We start from the raw sequence: 17,559 nt of genomic DNA on the forward strand, positions 1-17,559 counted from the left end.
TTTGGGCTGAGATACATCCTGGGGTGTTGCTCCATGTCCCCAAATCCCCCAGGCTGGCCCCTCCACATTACAGAGTTGCCCAGAGAGCAGCTTTACCTCTCTGCCAGACCCAATTTTCCAAACTCTTTGGAGCAATCCCTGCCTCCAGTGCAAAGCTGCAGCAGGAGTGAGTCCCTTAGAGCTGCCCCAGGGCTCCTGGCTCCAGCACTGAGGGGATGTCTGCTCCCACAGCCAATGCCAGAGCGCTCACACGGGGAGCAGAAACCACGGGCAGAGCCCAGACAGGGAGCAGGCAGCCAGAGCAAGGCTGGTGGTGTGCTGTGAATTGCGCCAGCTCGGCTTAAATACCATTTCTGAGCTTTAGAGGCAATTAAATGTCAGCATCATTTACCAGACGAGGCTCCATCCACCAGCACGTGGAGTCTTTAAGATGAAAGCAGATACTTTTATGGAAATTTATTTTAATGCTGCTCCTGGGAGCACGGTCTGTGTCCAGGGAGGTCGGAGGCTCCCAGGCCTGCAGCTCAGGCTGTGAGCACCTGCCACCAATTAACACAGGCAGAAAATCCTCCCAGGGCTGGGCTCTCTCCTCTCCCACTTGCACAGGCACCACAGCATTATATAATAAATAATTACTAAAACAGGCCAATGATACATGATTTTCTGTTGTTGTCCTGCTCTCACCTCGGGGGACCCAGCTGGAAACAAGCAGTGCCTTGAGCTTCTGGAGCAATTCCCCAGCAGGATCTGAAGGATTTCTCTATTTACTAACAAGCAAAGCCTTTTTACACACAGCCTTGTGCCAGTTTGGGCAGGACAATGCAGCTGCCTCGGAGACATCTCATTTCTGTTTGTTTTAACTTATTCCTAATCATTTCAATGTAAACCAAATAAGCCTGGCTGGAGTCAAAGCAATCCACATCTGCACCGTGTCAGCTGCGTGGCACAGGGCGATGCTTGAGCTTGTGTAGAGGCTTCATGTGAAGAATTCGGAGATTTATTAATGGTATTCATAAAAAAATAACAATTTAACTTCACCCCATCCCTGGAAGTGTCCAGTGCCAGGCTTGGAGCAGCCTGGGATGGGGGAAGGTGTCCCTGCTTTGGATTGGGGTGGTTTTTAAGGTCCCTTCCAAACCATTCTGGGATTCCAGGAACATCTGGGTCCATCCCATCACCCCAGGGGTGACTCCAGGGTGCTGGTGATGGGGGAAAGCCCTGCCCAGAGCAGGGGGGTGGCAGAGGCTGCCTGCAGAGCCTCCCTGTGCTGGCTGACATCAGGAGCTGGAGGATGGAGGGCTGGGATAGCTGGAGCCCTCACACCCCTCTCAGAGCTGGGAAGGAGAAAATGAGAGAGCTGAACCGCCACCAAAGACAACAAACAAAGGCTTTCATGGCTAAGGAGTCATCCCCTGGGTGCTGTGGCTTTGGCTGAACAGAGATTTCAGGGGCTCGTCCCAAAATGTGGTGTTAGCACCTCGTCCCTTGTCCCATGTGTGGCACTGGAGGCTGTGGGGGACGTTCACTGTCCCAGCTGCAGTGGCAATGGCTCTTGTCACCAGAGACCCCTCAGGGTCACAGCCGGGTCCAGAGAGCCCAAACACCATCAAAATGCCAATTCTGAGCCTCCCAGGGGAGCTCTGGGGGCTGACATGGAGACATTGCTGGGCTGGAATGAGACCCCCCGTGACCCAGGAGAGATTTACTGCAGCAGGGTTGGAGCTTTCCCAGTGAAATGCACCCCAGGCAGCTGCTGATGGGAGCACAGAGAAATCCTGCAGCTGGAGGAGATGGAGACACCACAGCAGGGGAGGCAGGGCCACCAAACCTCCAATGTCCATTTTCCAGGGGGAAAGGTGGTGTAAGAGCTGCCTTCAGCCCCAGTTTGAGCTTTGGGGCTTGCAGGGGAGCGCCTTAATGTCCATTTTCCAGGGGGAAAGGTGGTGTAAGAGCTGCCTTCAGCCCTGATTTGAGCTTTGTGGCTGACCTGGAGGGTCCCTGCTCTCAGTGCCAGAGCCTCTGCCCTGCTGGCTGTCACAATTCCCCACAGAACCAGCTCTCCCCTCACTCATGGTGCTGTTTGGTTTTAAATATTGTCTCTATTCCTGCAGGAGGGAGCACCACAAGCAGAACTCAGCACCTGGCAAAGTTCACCGGGCTGCTGTGAACACAGAGGAAAAGGCAGATCCCTCTGGCATGAGGTGAGGCACAGAATGGAGGGTTCTGATGCGTTTAATTTTGTTGTTTGCCACCATTCTGGGTGTGATGCTGATCCCTGTAACAGAGCCCTGTGTCCTCTCCTCCCTCCATGAATATCAATTGTGCTAACTGGGCCATCCCAGGGAAGGTTTCTGGAGATCCTCTCCACCTTCCTCAAGGCCTTGCAGCTCACAGCCCAGCACAAATATTGGTCACACCGTGGGCTGGGGACCTAAAACTTATTCTACCTACAAAGCAAACTGCAAAAATCCTTCCTAATGTGGCAGCTGAGGTCCTCTGAAGGATTGCTGCAGGATAAGGAGTCTCCTGAGTTTTTGCAGGTCTTGCAGCACCTGCTCAGGGTGATCCCAGCACCACAAAGCGCTGGGAATCACTCCAGGGGCATTCCCACCCCAGCACCTCGGGGGCAGGAAGATTAGAAAGACCTTTTTGCTTTCCAGAGTTTGCTGGAAAGTCACGTCCCTGCACAAAATAAATCAGAGATTGGTGCAGCGATTGCTGCTTTGACATGGGCTGGTCCCCAGCCAGCCTGGCTCCCTCACCCAGAAATCCACCTGGAAATCAAGCTATAAAGTTTATTTTAGCCACCTGCAGTGGCCTTAGAGCCCAGAATTTGGAGAAGGAACAAAAATCCCTAAAGCTTTGCAGCGAACAGCGAAAGTTCAGCTGCAGGCAGAAGGGGTTAAAGGGACGTGGGATGCTGCAGGATTGTTTCTTCTGCATCACTAAACCACTGTTCAGATGGAAAAAAAAAAATAAAAAAGTTAGCTGTTCTCCTGCAAGAATGTAAATGTTGGGTATTTTATCAAGTGATTTCTTCAGCCCTCAAGCCATTCTTCAATTTGAAATGCTAGATTGAAAAAAAACGCAGGCAAGAGAGAGAGAGAGAGAGAGAAAGAAAATATTTCCGCAGCCCAGGAACACTTTGCAGACATTATGGAAAATGTTGCCTGGTTTGTTTCCTCTACTCACTGAACCAATCTTTCGCATTAAAATCAGCAGAGTAGTAAATAAACATGTTTTCTCTAGCCCCGGAGCCATTCTGAGACATCAAATGGTACTTAAGAAATGTTTCTTTCTCCATCACAGAACATTTTTAAAATGTCCATGGCTGAAGGGAGGGAGATGCTCCTGCTCTGGAGCATTAAGGGCTCTGCTGCCTCTGCAAGCTGGGGAGGCCCTGGGCGAGTCTCAGGGCTCAGAGCTCCTCTCCTGTTGGAGCACTGCAGGAGCAACTGGAGTTTTCCAGCTCTGCATCTCCCTGTGGATGCCTCTGGATTTTCTGAGCCCCTCAGGGATGTGCTGGGTGCTCCCAAACCCCAAATCCCTGCACTGAGCTGCTCAGTGCAGCACCTTGGGGCCACAGAAGCGCCCTGAGCCGTGTCCCCACGTCCTGTGTGACACAGGGATGCTCTGATGTGGCTGTGGGGCTCAGGGGGGGACAGGGGACAGTGCTGTCACCCCATAGAAGTGCTGTGCCCCACAAGGTGCTTTGGGGCATCTCTTGGGCCAGGGAACTTCTTGCAGGAGATATTTCTCATATTCCACCTCTCCCTGTGCCAGGTGGCTCCAATCCCTTTCCAGGGACACTTGCAGGGGTCCAGGGGCAGCCGCAGCTGCTCTGGGCATCCCCACCCTCCCAGGGAAGGAATTCTTCCCAAAATCCCACCCAACCCTGCCCTCCCTCAGCTGGGACCATTCCCCCTTCTCCTGCCACCCCTTCCTGACGAGCTGATGTGGAGATGCTGCAATGGAAACCGAGGAAGAGGAGCTGGGCTCTCGCACTGCTCTGCTCAGAATGCACTTGGGGACATATTTCTCATGCATCATTTCTAAAAAAAACCCCCGAATTTATCTTGAGCAGAAAAGCAAAATGTGTTTGTCCTGACCTGACACTGTTTTTTTAAAGTGTCAAGTGCTAATGAAATTCCTCAGCCTTGAGCAGTTCTAGGCATTCAATGCTGATTTTTAAAATATGGGGATATTTTGCCGCAGATTTTGAGGCAGCCTCGAAATGATGAATGTTGGTGAGTGTGAGAGGAGAGAAACTTCCAGATCCAAAGAAGTTCTGACATAATCTCGCATGCAAAGCAGACAGCAAGAGGCTCCTGCTTTAAAGAGGTTTTTTGTTACTCCTTTGAAATTCCTTTAGCAGACGTAGGGCCAACGCTGCACACTTTCATCATGCAAATTTGCTGATTTTAATATTTTGGGCTTAGGGAGGCAACAAAGCAAAAGGACTTTTTAAAATTTTTTAGGCAGTGGGATGAAATTTGGAATGGAAATGTGCCCACAAGGCTCGAGCAGTCCCACCTCAGATCACTCTGCTTTTTGTGATGCTTGAGAGGCTTTTTCTGCAGGAGGAGGGTACGGAAAAGGGGCAGCCCTGGAGCTGGGGGTCAGCACAGGGCACCTCCCTGTGACATCCAGTCTGGGCTGGGATGAACACCAAAACTGGGGATGGAAGCTCATTATATAGTGAAACAATTAAGGTAGTAAGTGTAATTACAAATAAATAAATAAATAACAGGAATGAGATTAAATGAAAAATATATTAAATGAAGCGAAAAATAAAAAAGAAAAAATAAATTATCAGGTAAAAGAAAATAAATGAAAAGGAAATTAGGAAGGAAATAATGAAATTAATTAAAAAGAAAAATTAAAGTAAATAAAATATAAACAGACAAAATAAATGGAATTTAAAAAGTGAAAGAGGAAGAGGAAATTAAAAATATAAACAGCAAAAAAGAAATAATATAAAATTTAAAAAGGGCGAAAATGAGATGAAATATTAAGCGAGAATAAAATAAAATAAAAACAAAATAGACTAAAGTAAAAACAAAATAGACTAAAAATAAAAACAAAATAGACAAAAATTAAAATAAAAATAAACAGTAAAATTTTAAAAATAGAATAGAATAAAATAGAATAGACAAATAGAATAGGATAAAATATAAAATTTTAAAAAATAAAAAATAATATTAAAATAGAATAGAATAAAAAAAATAAAATAATATCAAAATGGAATAGAATAGAATAGAATAGAATAAAAATAGAATGGAATAAAATAAAATAAAATAATAAAATAGAATGGAATAAAATAAAATAAAATAAAATAAAATAAAATAAAATAAAATAAAATAAAATAAAATAAAATAAAATAAAATAAAATAAAACAAAGTAGAACACACTGGGAGCCGCGGGCAGCAGCCCGAGCCCCGCGGTTCCCGCCCCGCTCCGGGCCGTGCCCGCCCCTCCCGGGCCCGGGGCCGGGGGTTCGGCCCGGGGGGTTCGCGGTGTCCGCGCCGGTGCCGCCCCCCCGGCTCCTCCCGCGGCTCCCCCCGGGCCGGTGCCGCCCCCCGCCCGCCCCCGCCCCGCGGGCGGCCCTGGCGCGGAGCCGCTGCCGCTGCCGGTCCCGCCGGGCCGGTCTGTGCGGCGGCTGCCGGCGCTGCTGGGCGAGGTCAGGGAAAGTCCATGTGAGGAGCGGCTGGAATCACTTCCTGCCGCCGCCCGGCCCCGCCGCGTCAGGCCCAGGGCAGCCTCGGGGGCCGGCGCCCCGCAGGTGAGCGCAGCCCCGGGACCCCGGCCCGGCCCCGACCCCCGGCCCGGCCCCGGCCCGGCCCCGGCAGCGCCCGGGGCAGCGCCGAGCCCGCATCGCCCCCGGGCCGGGCTGTGCCGTGCCGGGCTGTGCCGTGCCGGGCTGGGCTGGGCTGGGGACGCGCACATCGCGCCCTTTACCCGCGGGTCCCGGGGGTCCCGGCCGGGGGAGCGGGAGGGGAAGGGCAGGGCAGGGCAGGGCAGGGGGGACCGGCCGGGCTGTACCCCGGTACCCCCGCGGGAAGCGCGGTTCGGGGTTCCTGGCGGTCCTGCGGCAATGCGGGCTTGGGCTGTGCGGGAACCCCCTCGGGGGCTGCGGTTTAGGGGCGAATGCAGCCGCAGGCTCGGACTTCGGCTCGCAGGGGAGGGGAGCGCTGCGAAACGGGAGAGACTGCGATCCAAAACCCGGCCGAACCCCGAGACTGGGGTGTGGGGATGGACCCCGAGCCGTGGGGGCTCAGGGGGTCCCCTGGCACGGGTGGGATGTGCCCATGGCAGGGGGACCCCTGTGCCGGTGTGCGGGAGCGGGGCCGGAGCGCTCCGTGCCCGCCGCAGCCCTGCTGTAGTTACAGCGCTCAAGGACTTCTCCAAACATCTCCCCTGCCCTAGGAAAAGCCAGCGGTACATCGCGTGCTGCTCCGCCGGCCCGGCCGACGGCGAAGTGCACGATCACTTCCAGCCAAGTCTCCATTACCCGCCGGCTCATTAATTTGAATATTCCTTTTTTTTTTTTTTTTTTTTTTTTTTTTTTTTTTTTTTTTTCTCTCTCTCTCTTCCCCTCTCTCTCCCCCCTCCTCCTTTCCGGAGGCATTTGCGAAGCTTGTGGGCAGCTTGATGTGCTCGCTGCCTGCCAAGTGTTTGCCTCTCGCCCTGCGTAATTGAGGGGCTGGCGTGCCGGCTCACCTTCTCCAGCTGAAATATTAAACAGCAGGAGAAGCTGGGATCGGTAAACAAAGCGGGATGATTGCTGCTGCTGCTGCTGCTCCGTGGGGACGCTGCCCCTGGGGTCCTGGGCAGAGCAGAGCTGCTCCAAACTGCAGCATCCCAGCACGCCTCCCCCCCAAACCTCCTGCCAGATTCACAGCCTGCTCTGAAATTCCGAAAGCTTTTAACTAAAAAAGAGCAAAGCTGAGCTGTTCCTCAGCAGCTGACTTGCTGTGGCTCGCCCAGCTGAGGACAGCAAGGCTGTGACCCCAAGGTGAGGATGATGGGGGTGATAATGCTTGGATTTGAAGTAAGTGGCAAGTAGAAAAAAAATTAGGGATCTCATCCCTCCTGAGAGTAAATGTCCTTCTGTGGCTGTAACTGCTGTGTTTTGGGGTTTTTCCTCCTGCAGAGGCCTTTTAATTAAGGCTTCACTGGGTAAAAGCTGTCCTATTGGGACAGAGCAGGGTGGGGATGGATTTCTGAAACTTTAAATTTGTCAAAAAAAATCTCTCCCAAGGCGGCTGGAATTACAGAGAGCGGAGTAAAGCCAGGCATCAGGGCAGGAGCAGGGGTCCCACGGGGGCCAGAGGGTGGGCTGTGAGTTTGTTGGGCTGTGGCTGTGCAGGGCAGTGCTCCCAAAATGTTTTCCAGGGCTCCCCAAGCTTTTCCCAGAGCCCTCCTCTGTTGTGAGAGATGGATGCCATTAGCCAGGATGCGTGTGCTGATGCTGGATCACTTTGGAGGTGATATTTTTGGAGCCCTCTGGCAATATAAAAGCCTTTTAGCTCCCCCAGCCATGACTGTGCTTTCCTGAGGGAGCCTGCTGGAACTGGAGGCAGATTTTGGCTCCTCTTGGCTGGTGCCAGTGACAGGGCAGCATCCCCACGCTCAGGGGGGGACACAGAACATCCTCACTGCTTGTAAGTCCAGGAAAGGAAAATTCCCTTCTCCTTGAACTTGAGCCTGGCTGGAGCGTCCAGGTGAGTCCCTTGGGCTGGGCTCTGGCTCAGATCCCAGCTGGAGGTGTCAGGAGGAGCGAGGCCACTTTGCAGCATTGCTGGCCAGGGGAGAAACACCAGCAGAGCTCCTGCCAGAGCCTGATCCACCCGGGGAGATCAGGGCTGGCTTGGGAGGAACCTCCAGACTGTGCTTTCCTGGCTGGGGACGCAGCCCAGCTCACCTTGGAGTGGAAATATTTATTTCAGGCTGTTGCACAGCCCCTGGTTCCTGCCCAGCCTCCTGGAGGGCTGTGGGGTGGGCAGGGATGGGGTCAGAGCTGGCTCTGGGGTGACAGGGATTGGGGACAAACACCATGGAACAACCCGGGAAACAGTGCTGGGACTCAGCTTTGCTCTGTGTTTAAAAATACTCTGACAAAATGGGGTTAGAAGGAGGGTTCAGCCATGGCTTTTGAGTTTTTCCAGGTTTTCTGAGCCAGCAGCTTTTCAGGTGGGGAAATAGGGTGGGATGTGCTGGGCCAAAGGGAACTGCTCCGAGACAGCTCCAGGGATGTGGGGAGCAGGCGGGGCTGCCCTTGAGTGGCTTTTCCCCCCCCCCCTCTCTTTTCTAACCTTTGAGTTTACTTGAATGCAATGAAAGAAATAAAACCCAGGCATGCAGCTGGAGGAAATTAAAGGGAATTGTGAGCTCCCTGCCATACCTAATGGCCAGAGCGAGCATGGAGCGTCGGATCTTGCTGCAATTAGGCTTCAAATCGAGCTGAGCCTGGGCTTGGCATCCAAAGAGCAGAGCAGCTTCCCAGCCCATTTATTCCTCATCCAGGGAAGTGGCAGCACATCCCGTGGCCCTCAGCACCCACTGGGATGGGCACACCTACAGGAGGGCGTGTGGGGTTTTTGTTATTTTATTCAATCAAGCCTGTAGAGCAATTGAGAAATAGGCGAAGCGTGCTTAAAAGAGGGTGAGGCTGTTGGTTTTCTCTACCTGACTTTATTTGCGGAGTGACAGGAATTTTGACAGGCTTTGTGTCTTTTTTAGCAAATCAAGTGTCATGCCAGGTTTGCCTGTGGATGAGATCATTTGCAAAATATGTTTCCCAGCTTGCTTCAGGCATAATTCATTGTGTCAACTGCAATTGCTCATTTGCTAGGAACTGTGATTCATTAGTGGTTTATTTTTTGTTGGGGTTTTTTTTTTTTTTGTTTTGTTTTTTTTTTTTAAGTTCAACTCGTTTTTGAGCAAATGTTTGGAGGCAGAACAGGCATCTGAAAAAAAAAAAAAAATTAAATCTTAGCAGAATTTGTGGCTACAAAGAATGCTGTGAAGGGAAAACTTGCTAAAATGCTGTGTTCCAGGGGAGGGAGAGGCAATCCCAGGCGAGCTCCCCGGGCAGGATTGCACTGGGCTTTGTCATGTGGTTACTCCTAAATGGGGACGGAGGTAATAAAAATCAGAGTGCTGGGGACAGAGGATGGAGGCAGAGTGTGGAGCTTCCTTCCTCCCACTCCCTGAGGAGGATCCCGTGGATCCAGGGATGGGGATGCTGGTGCTGTTGGGATGCTGGTGCTGATGGGATGCTGGTGCTGATGGGATGCTGGTGATGAGAGCAGTTCTGTGGTAGCTGTGACCAGGACCCCCTGAAAGCTGCTGGCTGGATGGATAAAATGAAGATAAATTGCCCTTGGCACGGGTTTTGTGCTGTGTGTGTTCCCGGGGCTGCTCGCAGCCGGCGCAGTTTGGCCTCAGGCTTTTCAGAGGTCCTCACGTCAGACTTTTTGCAGAATTTTGCGTGTCAAGTACATTTTTTGGTGTTGCATTTCCTATGAAGGCAAGTATTTCAGTGAGGTTTTTTTTCCCCTAGGTGGGTGGATGGGGAGGGGGGGTGGGCAGGAATTGCAGCCACAAACTACCCAGCACTAACAGCCTATGTGGGCTGAATAAATTGATACACTTTTCACCAAAAGATTGAATTTATATAATTTTTTTTTCATAAAACACCTAAGTGATTATGAAATGTACATTTAAGCATAACTAACTTGACAGCTTGTTTTTTTTTTTTTTTTTCCCCCGTGCAACAATTCTCTATAAAACACTCTTAAAATGTTCTAGGGTTGGGTTTTTTTGAGGATTTGCGCATTCTTTGTGGGTTTTGACTGATAAAAGGCTTTTTACGAGCCAGAAAAAAATTGGGAAAGGGGGAGAGAGAGCACAGGAACGTGGTGAGTCTGCTGACTTGTGGCGCGCCGGCGCCGTGCCCAGGCCCTGCCAGTTTGCTGCGAGCCCGGTGCCAGCAGCCAAGGGCAGCAGAGCGTGAGCTCGGGGAGGTGGCTCCATCACAGTGACCATATATAGGCACTGGGATGAGATTAAACCCTTCACCTCCCCGGTGCCATCCCCGGGGCCGTGGAGCCGTGAGCAGGATCTGTGCATCATTCATGAGGAAATTCCTTTTTTCCCTCTGGGCAGCGATCGGGGCTGCTCTGTGTGATCAGGGCTGCTCTGGATGGATGGGCAGGGGGACAAGCAGGTGTTTCTCATGCTGGGGGCTGGGGTGGGGATGCAGGAGGGTCCTGGCTCTGCTCCACGCAGCATTCCTGCCGTGGTACCCACTGGGAAGCATATGGCAGCCTGGGATAAATATATACATTTTGTGTGGGGGGACATGTTTTACATGCCAGCCCTCCCTGTCATAGGACAAACATTTACACTTGGATTATAGGAAGCATTAGGGAAACAGGAGGGAACATCAAGGCTTGCAGGGAGGCTGGGCAGGGGTGGCAGAGGGGTGATGGTGTTTTGGCCCTCCTGAGCTTTGTGGGGTTGTGCTGCACAGAGGTGAAAGGAGAGGCATCAATAAGGGACTGGTGTTTCACGGTGTGCCGTGCAGAAGGCAGTGGCCAGGTGCCCAAAGGAGATGGGAGTGAGGGTTTATCCACTTGAAGGTGGATGAAAGGATTTGGTTTCCAAGGGAAGAGGCAGATGGGGCTTGCTGGGAGGATTCCAGTGGGATGCTCGAGCCTGGCTGCCCTGTGGGATTACAGACCCCTCCTGGCAGAGGCTCTGCTCCATGGCTGAGATCCTGTGGGATGAAATCCCCACAAGCAGGAGTTACCTCTGTCCATAGCTGCCCCTTCACTAGAAACCTCCTTCAGCACCTCAGCAGCTGCAGAAACCTTAAAAGGTTTAAATCTGAGCGGGATATTGTGCATTTTGGTTATTGTGTTGTGGCTGGAGTCACATCCTCATGGCAAACCTAGGGATTATGATTTCCTCATGGGTATAAGGAGGCTTTGAATCCCTCTGACTGGGTTCTCTCCCTTCTAAGAAGTTCTGATGGACTGGGAAGGAAAACTTTGTGGTTTTTGCATCACCCCTGCAGCTTGTGCAGGTGACAGAGCCATATCTATCACTTATTTCTACAAACCAAAGTTGTTTAAAACTTCATCTGTCTGCTCCCCAATTATCTGCTCCTTCTGTGCCTCCGTTTATCCATGCTAACATCATCAATACACGCCCATGCTTAATGAAACATTATTGCTAAGGTTTAATTATCTTCTAATTAAGTAAAATAAAATTTTGCGCGGCGGTTGCAGCAGCATCTTTCCTGTCTGGGAATTCTGCTGTGGCTTGAGGAGCCTGAGCCCAGGGAGTGGTGGCAGCCACAGCAGTGCCATTCCATGGAGAGGGACATGGACAGCAGCAGCATCCTCCCCTGAACCTGCTGCTCCTCTCTGTCACCCTGCTTAAATCTGATTAATTGCCAGCATTTTCTTTTTTTTTTTTATAAACTTCTGCATTTGGTAAAGCTGCTGGGGTTGTTGCTTTATGGTTCTTTTCATACAACTTGCAAGTGATTATGAAATGTACATTTAAGCGTAAGTAACTTGACAGGTTGTTGTTTTTTTCCCCCCTGAAAGATACAATGTGGGGTTGTGCTGAGCACCTGGGCAAAGGTGCCTCTGTTCAAAGGCAGGGAATGCAAGTGTAGGGCTGAATTTTTGACTCTTGTCTGAGCACAGTTTCTACTCTTAATGCATCATTAACATGGTTTTCTGCATTTCATTCAGTTCCCATTACAGCACTCAGTTCCGTCTGTTAATTTTGGTATGTTGATATTTTTGTTGTCAGCAGTTTTGTTTTTTTTTCTCTTTTCTTTCTTGAAGCATATAAAAACCATTAGTGTGAAAGAAGATTAAAAAGATACATTACAATTAAAATGTTAATGAAATCAGCATCATACAACTTTTGAAACCATTTAGGCATTAATCTTTCTTGGTCTCATGTCCATTAACTCGGGCGATTCTTATTCCACACTGACCCCTGCTGAGAGAGTCGTGCTATAATTGGATTTTAAGAACTGGGGGGAAGAGGAGCAGGGAGAGAGAGAAGCCTTGGAGAAAAGGGGAAGTTGGGAAGGTTGCCTTGGTGCCCATGGAAATGAAGCCAAAAACCAAACCCAGCTCCATCACTCCCCAGCACTGTGTCACAGCTGGAAATGTGGGGATGTTGGGTCAGGGGCTGGGACAGAGCCCTGGGAAGCTCCAGAAGCTCCAGAAGGTCCAGGCTGGGCTCCTGCTGGGCTCTGGCTGTCTCGGTGACCTTGGGCAGGACACGAGCACCAGGCTCAGCTTTGGTTGATCCCAGTGTAACGTGAGCAGGGCCAGGGCAGGATGGTGAGAGGCCTTTTTAAGGCCCTGGGAGGAAGGGAATGGCAGAGCAGCAAGGAATCGTTTGTCATTGTTGCTTCAGCTTTCCCCAGTTCCTCCAGAATAGTATTTCTGCATTTTAGCTGTTTGGGTTTGGTTTTTTTTTTTTTTTTTTTTATTTTTTAGAGGCTCTCTTTCAGCTTACACAATATTTGAATTGGGACCAGCCCCCCTCCCCAGGCGAAAGAGGAGGATTGACTAATTCACAGGCTGTGTGTAGTGAATCCAGCATCAGGAACACCAGGGCTTCTTGAGTCACCACACATCTCCAGGATCTGTGCCATGGCTGCATCAGGGCCACGGGCTGTGCTCAGCCCCTCATCCAGAACACTCTGTGCTGCTCAGTCCCAGCCTTGCACACACTCCTGGACGCCTTCTCCAGAGCTTTGCACCTCCTGTGGGACGTTGGATCAGTTGAAGGGCAGGTCCTTTAGGGAAGAGCAGTGTCCTTGCCAGCACGGGAAGGGTTTGGGGTTTTTGGGAGCGTGGCTGTGCTGCTGTCCAGGCAGTGATGCACCTCAGGACTGGCTGAGCTGCAGCTCAAGGGATGAGCACATCCCGCCCGGGGAGGAGCGGAGTGCCAGCCCAGCTTGTGTTTATGCTGCAAGCATGAACTTTTATTTAGATATTTAAGAAGAAAAAAAAAAAAAAAAGAAAAAAGCTGAGCAGATTTGTGCAAGCCACAGAGCTGCTGCCTCCCAGCAGGAGAACTCTGGGCTGGGGAGAGCAGAGCAGGAGAAATCTGAGTTGGGGAGAGGAGGAGAACTCTAGGATGGAGAGAACAGAGCAGGAGAACTTTGGGGACAACAGAGCAGGAGAATTCTGGGCTGGGGAGAGCAGGAGAATCCTGGGCTGGAGAGAACAGAACTCTGGGATGGGGAGAGCAAAGCAGGAGAATTTTGGGGAGAACAGAGCAGGAGAACCCTGGGCTGGGGAGAGCAGAACTCTGGGCTGGAAGGAATAGAGCAGAACTCCGGGCTGGGGAGAACAGGAGACCTCTGGGTTGAGGAGAGCAGAGCAGGAGAGCAGAGCAGCAGAACTCTGGGATGGGGATAGTAGAGCAGAACTCTGGTTTGGGGAGAACAGAGCAGCAGAACCCTGTTTTGGGTTGAACATAGCAGCAGAACTCTGGGATGATAAGAGCAGAATTCTGGGCTGGGGAGAGCAGAGCAGCAGAACTCTGGGCCGGATTGAGCAGCAGAACTCTGGATTTGGGTGAACAGAGCAGCAGAACCCTGGGTTGGGGTGAGCAGAGCAGCAGAACCCTGGGCTGGATTGAGCAGCAGAACCCTGGATTGGGGTGAGCAGAGCAGCAGAACCCTGGTTTGGGGTGAGCAGAGCAGCAGAACCTGGACTGGGGTGAGCAGAGCAGCAGAACCTGGGTTGGGGTGAGCAGAGCAGCAGAACCTGGGTTGGGGTGAGCAGAGCAGCAGAACCTGGATTGGGGTGAGCAGAGCAGCAGAACCTGGGTTGGGGTGAGCAGAGCAGCAGAACCTGGATTGGGGTGAGCAGAGCAGCAGAACCTGGGTTGGGGTGAGCAGAGCAGCAGAACCTGGATTGGGGTGAGCAGAGCAGCCCAGCTCTGGGCTGGCAGAGGCCTGGGGCTGGTTCCTGCCATGGGCACTGAGCTGTGCAGCACAGAGCTGCTGCTGGCACCTCATCACAGGGACCAGCCCTGGGCACCCCGGCTGGGCAAGGCCTTCTTGGAGCTCTGCAGTGCCTCTGCACACACAGCACAGCCTGGGCTTTAATTGTTTAGCTCCCTTTTTATGTGGGTAGGAAAAAAATATAATAATTTATGGCGGTGTTGTTTGGCTGTCGAGGCGTTGCGCGAATTTATAACCGGAGAGAATTGGGGATGGGGATCCAAAATTGTGAAATAATGGCAGGGATGGGGGAGCCATCCGTGTCCCAGCTCAGTGGTCAGACAAACTGGGGGTGTATTCTGCACCTAGGGGGTGGTTTGTGCCTTTGGGTGAAACCAGCAGCATTTGTGACAACCAAGCTAAATGTCCTTAGGGGAAGGGAAAGTTTAGGCTCAGGAAAAGGGAGCCCTGGTTGTTTCCAGTGAATTTTCTGGCCCAGCACACAGGTGGGATTTCTAGCAGGGTGAATTTCTGTGCTGCAAGCTGAGTGAGAAGCACACACCAGAATCAATATCTCAGTAGTCCAATAAAACCTGTGGGAATTTCATTTCAGCTCATTTCGAGTGATCTAATAACTGGCCTTTCAGATGACTGCTGGGTGTTTGGTTTCTTTGTGTGTCTGTAAAAATGTGGATGGAGCCCAGAGTCCTTGCAGTGCTCTGGTTTGCCTCCATCCCAAGGTTTGCTCTGGGGTCAGCAGTGAGGGCTGGGGCTTTGGCCCTGGGTGGTTTCAGAGGCTCTGGTGGGTTCCAGTTCCAGCTTGCAGCACTGATTTGGTGTCCATCCCACCTCTGCAGTCCCTTGGGAGCCAGTGGGAGCTTCAGCAGAGCAGCTGGAGGTACCTGAGCCTGGGGTACCTTCATGAATATTTCTGCAATCGAGTTTAGGAAGTTTCCTCATTTACCTTCCCTTTCAGGTCCCAAGCTGGCTGTTGCTTTGTTCATGAGTGCCTTAGGAGAGGTGTATCCTGCAGTAGTTGCTGACTAATCTGCATTTGGCAGGAGAAGTGATGCAGGAGGGAGGACTTAACTCTTTGCAGGGGGACAGGAGGGCAGCACAGCTTGGAGGGGGTGGAGGAGCCAGGAGAAGCTGCAGCCTGTGTGTGTCTGCTCCAGGCTGTCACCTGGCAGAGCACTGAGCTGAATTTGTTGCCTGACCATCCTGAAAACCCAGAGAACTCCACTGGCGCACAGTGATGTCCACAGTGCAAAGTGTTGCGGGTGATTTTAAACAAAAATATTATTCCAGTGGCTTTTACCACTCTTCTCTGGGGTTCTGTAGAGTGAGAGTCATGATTTCTTGGTTCTTTTTCACTCCTCCCAGGTGGTTTTTCCCCACAGAAATCCTGGAAGCAGAGTTCAATTGCAGTGCATTTATGGAGCATCGCAAGTGATGCGGGGCGCTCCTGCAGCCTCCCCTGGCTGTGCCTGAGGGATTGGTGCTGTTTGGCTGCCTTGGTGTCCCCTCCCCGCCCTGCAGCCTGCTCCTGACCTCTCCCGGGTGCCTCAGGAATGCTGTGTGGGACCCAGGGCGCAGCGTTAGCAATGGAAATGTTTGGGGCAGGCGGTTCCCACACCCCGTGCCCGCCCCAGTGCGCGTGCTGGGAGCTCTGGTGTTTACTGGGAGGAGTTTTCCCTCCTGCTGGCCAGGTGATGGCTGCCCAGGTGACAGCAGCTGGGTTGGGAGCTTAGAATTGTGTCTGGTGGTGCCACCCGCCACTGTGGATGGATGTGTCAGTTTGGGGGAAAAAGGGAGAGATTTGCTGGCGGTTTTTGGAGGAAAGCCCAACCAACCTCCCAATGCTTGCAAACCCATCTGAGGGAGCCTGGGATGAGGTGTAGCCAGGAGCTGCTTGGAACCTGTTTGGAAAGGTATGGAAAGGGGATATGGGATGGATTGAAGGATTGTTCTGAAGTCCATGTGTTGGGCAAACTCCCCGAGTTACCAAGGAATGATCTCATGGCTCTGGGATGGTTCCATAGCCAGGGCAGTGCCTGAGATGCCTCAGCGAGCCCAGACTGACATCCCAGAGGTTTTTTCCTCCTTGCCTTGGCTGCTCAGATCTGGTATTTGAATTTTAGGCTTGGTTTAGTAGGTGGGACAAGAACCACCCACGGCAGAGGCTGAATGCTGCCCTGTTGTGTGTGTGACAGGCATGGGTGGCACTGACTGAGCGTGCTGCCCACTGTGCTCCTGGGGCTGCCACGGGCACTGTGGCTCTCTGGGACGCTCTCTGCTGGTGGCACTGCCCTCGGGAGCACTGCCCACCCCCTGGGTCCTGCTCCATGCTCCACCCCAGATCTGAGCTCCATCGTTTGTGTGTTTGGTCCCAGAGCCCTCATCCCACTCCCGATTCCACCTCCTCCCGTCTCGGGAGCCTCCCTCTGTTCCTGGCACTTCAGGGAGGCTTGGCTCAGGCTTTAACCACTTGCCTGTGGCTGTTAAGGCTCAGTGACATATTAAGTATTTAATATCCAAGTGCATTAGCTGCCCACCCACATCCCCCTTTGGAGGGAAATCACCTACATCCAGCAGGATGCTGCCCAGCTGCAGGGTTGTACAAATGGCTTCCTCCTGCTCCTCTGCTTTGATGTCGGGTTCCTGACCTGGTTACCACGAGTGATGCTGTGAGCAGAGATCTCCTGGCTGCTCCAGCACCTTGTTCCTATCAGGGGTTTTGGGGAGATCCCTGTGGGGTGTCACAGCCTGAATTCCAGTGCTCCATCTGGGCCAGAGCAGGAGTCACCCACCTGGTGGCAGGCAGGGCATGCCCTGGTGCTGCCACCTGTGCTGGTAGCACTGTGGGAGAGGGGACAGTCCACCTAAATAACCACATCTGATGGCGTTACAGCTTCATTTCTGGGCCCTTGCTTAACCCCTGCAGCGCATCAGAGGCTCTTGTGAAATGTAAAGTGCTGGAGCAGCAGCGCAGGAAAAAGCTCTGCCTTCTGTGAAGCCAGACTGTTGCAGTGTAATTTGTTTTGTAAGATTTTGAAAGGCAGTGTTGCAATCTGTAACAGTAGAATAGTGGGAAGATGGTCAGGTGGTTCTTGGGACTTCAACAGACAGATTTCATGTCTGTGTGTTTTTGCAACACCTTTCTATAAAGGGAAACATAATTTAAAATATGATTACTTAGTGTTGTAACAGTCTTCTCAAACGTTTTTGCATTATGCAGAGATCATTATCAGAGGCTGATATTAACTTGCAAAGAATATTATGCAAATCATTCTCCTGTTCTTCTAAAAAGAAATTTCCTTCATAATGCAAAGCGTGACAAAAAAAATTGTGCAGAGGCTTTTGGCAAAATTACATTCAGAAGATGTAACAGTTTTTCTGCTTACTAGCACAATCCGTTTCTGCCTTTTGACTGGATTTGCTCAACTCAAGCTGATAAAGGCTGAATTTTAAAAGCAGGCTGGGGCTGGGGGGAGTGAGTGGTACCTCGTGGGTTCAGGGATGGGCAGGCAGGGGTTTTGTGCTTGGATCTTTGTTTCCAGTCT

At 51.5% G+C, this 17,559-nt stretch overlaps 1 protein-coding gene across 2 annotated transcripts in view; it reads left to right on the forward strand.

The window, feature by feature from the left end:
- The first annotated feature begins 5,647 nt into the window (after positions 1–5,647).
- The window catches only part of NACC2 (NACC family member 2), a 54,823-nt gene continuing 42,911 nt past the window's right edge, over positions 5,648–17,559 (forward strand). For both annotated transcript variants that reach the window (XM_063174918.1, XM_063174920.1), the window contains exon 1: positions 5,648–5,782. The gene's annotated coding sequence lies outside the window, so the exon portion shown is untranslated. The remainder of the gene's footprint in view (positions 5,783–17,559) is intronic.

Source organism: Melospiza melodia, chromosome 22 (genome assembly GCF_035770615.1).
Source record: "Melospiza melodia melodia isolate bMelMel2 chromosome 22, bMelMel2.pri, whole genome shotgun sequence".
NCBI classification, from domain to species: domain Eukaryota; kingdom Metazoa; phylum Chordata; class Aves; order Passeriformes; family Passerellidae; genus Melospiza; species Melospiza melodia.